The sequence below is a fragment of the Gavialis gangeticus genome, unplaced genomic scaffold (genome assembly GCF_001723915.1).
Source record: "Gavialis gangeticus isolate Ggan-Ray unplaced genomic scaffold, GavGan_comp1, whole genome shotgun sequence".
Lineage (NCBI taxonomy): Eukaryota > Metazoa > Chordata > Crocodylia > Gavialidae > Gavialis > Gavialis gangeticus.
In genome coordinates this window covers 67,723,083-67,726,209 of record NW_017729032.1, presented here as the reverse complement: position 1 = coordinate 67,726,209, position 3,127 = coordinate 67,723,083, and the positions used below count along the sequence as shown (strand labels likewise).

Below are 3,127 nucleotides of genomic sequence, written 5' to 3'. Positions count from 1 at the left end.
GACAACATGGAGAGGGTCCAAAGGAGGGCCACCCGCATGATCAGGGGGCAGCAGGGCAGGCCCTACAAGGAGAGGCTATGGGACCTGAATGTGTTCAGCCTCCACAAGAGAAGGCTGAGGGGGGATCTAGTGGCCTGTTACAAACTAGTCAGAGGGGACCAGCAGGCATTGGGGAAGTCCCTGTTCCCCGGAGCACTGCCAGGAGTGACTACAAATAACGGTCACAAGCTGGCAGAAGGTAGATTCAGGCTAGATATCAGGAGGCGCTACTTCATGGTCAGGGCAGCTAGGATCTGGAACCAACTTCCAAGAGAAGTGGCGCTGGCTCCTACCCTGGGGGTCTTTAAGAGGAGAGTGGGCGAACACCTTGCTGGGGTTGTTTGACCCCTGTACTTTTTCCTGCCATGGCAGGGGGTCAGACTTGATGATCTGCTCAGGTCCCTTCCGATCCTACCAACTATGAAACTATGAAAACCACAATACAGCAAGTCTCATCGTGCTCCAACACCCCAAATATAGCAATAAAAATTAAATTTGTCCCATACCTCATAAAATGCTGTGACATAAGTCAGAAGTCAGACTAAAACACACCAGAGGTAAGGACTACATGTTGAAACTGTGGGGCAGTCTCCAGTTCTGTTTATACTGTATGATTGTGCAGCAATTATAACTAAATCAGTGTAGTTACTCTAAGTTTACACTGGCAGCAATAAGTCACCTCATCATTCAGGGCCCCCAAAATATGGACCTAGAAAACCAATATTATGAGCAGATCTCATAAAAAGGTGCAATTTTTCAAAACTTTCTTCTATAACCAGATGTTATAGAATCAGCAGCATAATCCTACCAGAGTTCAGTCTGAACCAGGAACAACTATGAAGAAAGTTGGATACTATTAAATCCACCCACATGCTAAACCCACCTGCTCCTACTCCTAGGGATATTCCTGAACAACACAAACAGCTGACACGTGATTCCAGAACTCACTTCCCTAGGTCTCTTTGAGTCAGCCAAAAATTGCGAGAAATGTTCACTGCTCTAACAAGCTTGCATTATGCATTATTTTAAAAAGTTTTAAAGAGATGCTGTGTATATTACCATGTTTCAGATGAAGGCCTGTCTTCTGTGTTTAGATACTTATATATACCCAGAAGGTTGGTTTACTCTGTTTGTTCTGAACAGTGCAACGTACCTACCTGGGTCTGCTCTATTCTTTCAAGACTTATGAGATAGACACAACTCCTATTCTCAAAGGAACAGACAGAGTACAACAATGCAACCAGATTGATATCCCAGTCCCATAATTTAGGGTTATTCATCAAAGCACTGTCCGTCTATGTAGGCTGTTGCCTTTGTTTGAGGAGGGGGAGAGATTTTTTTTGAAAAAGTCTAGGGCAGCATGGGCCTGCCAATTTTTGCCACTTCTTTTCACTGAACTCTGCCTTTGTGTAGATGTTGCTGAGCTCTCTAAAATATATCCTATTCTTCACCCTACCTAGTAGTTTCCCCTCCAATTTGCTTGGCCTTTGAGAAACCCTCACCTTTTTACCAGTTCTTCTGGCCACCTTTTGGGAATGTTTTTATTTTAAATCAAGACTGTGAAGGGCAAATTTTGGAGAAGGTCAATAAAAGCTAGGGAATCCATGAAATGTAGCAGTAATTAATGCTACAGTAGCCACCTTGTTTGATATCTAGAGTCCCATGAAACTTCTTCCAGTAACAACCACTCAGAAAGTTGTCTCCATAGAGTGCAACTATTTACCTTAATATCAAAAGTAGCCTTATTCAAACCCGTCCAAGACTTTCCGAACAGAGAGCCCTCCTTCTCGACCAGCCTCTCACTTCCCAATCAGATTTCCCTGGTTTTTTGCCAGCCTGCAAACTCACTTCCCTTTCTTGTCAGAGTCTGCCTTCCAGTGACATCAAGAACTAATGAGAGGAGAGCAGTTCTCGCTGGTTCAGAAACGAGAGGGGTCCATTCTTTACTCCCTTCCTTGCGGTCCCCCCGTCTCTCCTGACCACTCAGCCCCGCTCCGGATCAAGTTCTAGCCCAAGCCCCATCACGCCCCGACTCAGCTTTCCCACCCCGTGACGCAGCTGCGTTCCGAATCCTTGCTACTCCAGCGTTCTAAAACATTATCTCAGCGTTCCAAAGCATTATCACAGCGTTCTGGCATCCGCAGCTGTGGGGCCAGGGGGCCCTGCGCCTTTCACTCACCTGCAGCAACGCGGCTCCGGCTCCTCCGCCCTCCGCCTGGCCGCAGCGGTCAGTGTGTTGCGCTTTCCTGTCCCATAGCAACCGGCCGCCTAGCCAAGCGGGCAGCGAGCTTGCCAACGGCGCCCACCACACTCCTTTTCTCTGGCTGGGGAAGCTTAAGTGTGCCGATCTCTCGGCAAGGACTGACCTCTCCGATTCCTTAGGGCGAACACCATCGGCATGGACCAGACAAGCAAAGGCTGGGGGCTGGGGAGATGCTGGGCTTCTGGAGCCCAGTCTTTCTGATGGGACGTGAAACCAACTAAAGAGTCCTATGACAGTTTTCATGGGCGACAGGGGATTAGACCCAAAGTCCTGCCCATCTCCAGTGAGGGTAGCTGCACTGCCTGGGCAGTGATTCTCCCGATTTCCTCCTCTCCACTTCCTACCCTACTTGTAGCCCACTGATAACTGTGTGTGATCCTGGTTTTCTCTGATAAAAAAAAAAATCCCCAATTTTTAGGTCGAAAAAAGTAACCCAAAATCCACATTTTTCCATGTTCAAAATGAAACACCACTAATAAATATTTAGTGGTGAAGGTTCAGGTGAAGGCTGATATTTTATATATATATACACATACACACACACACACACACACACACACACACATACATACATATGTATGTGTATACATATATTATATATACATATAATATCAACCTTCACCTGATCCAGCTCTGTCCAAGACTTTTCCAAGCATCTAAGCACTTCAAAGTCAGTTGCTCCAGTATTACAGTGATAGGCAGCCTTTAAATGCTGGATGGCCAGAAGGACAAGGGAGAAACATAACTTCTGGGGTGGATGCCAGCTAGTTGGTTACCTGTGGGGATCCTGGTTTTTGGTGATTAAAAAAAAAAATCCCCAATTTT

The 3,127-nt window shown here is 46.4% G+C and overlaps 1 protein-coding gene across 2 annotated transcripts in view; it reads right to left on the bottom strand.

Annotated features, from left to right (window-relative positions):
* The window catches only part of ERICH6B (glutamate rich 6B), a 101,398-nt gene extending 99,140 nt beyond the window's left edge, over positions 1–2,258 (bottom strand). The window contains exon 1 of one of the 2 annotated variants that reach the window (XM_019524443.1): positions 2,219–2,258. The gene's annotated coding sequence lies outside the window, so the exon portion shown is untranslated. The other variant, XM_019524444.1, reaches the window with a different exon arrangement.
* Between the last annotated feature and the right edge of the window lie 869 nt (positions 2,259–3,127).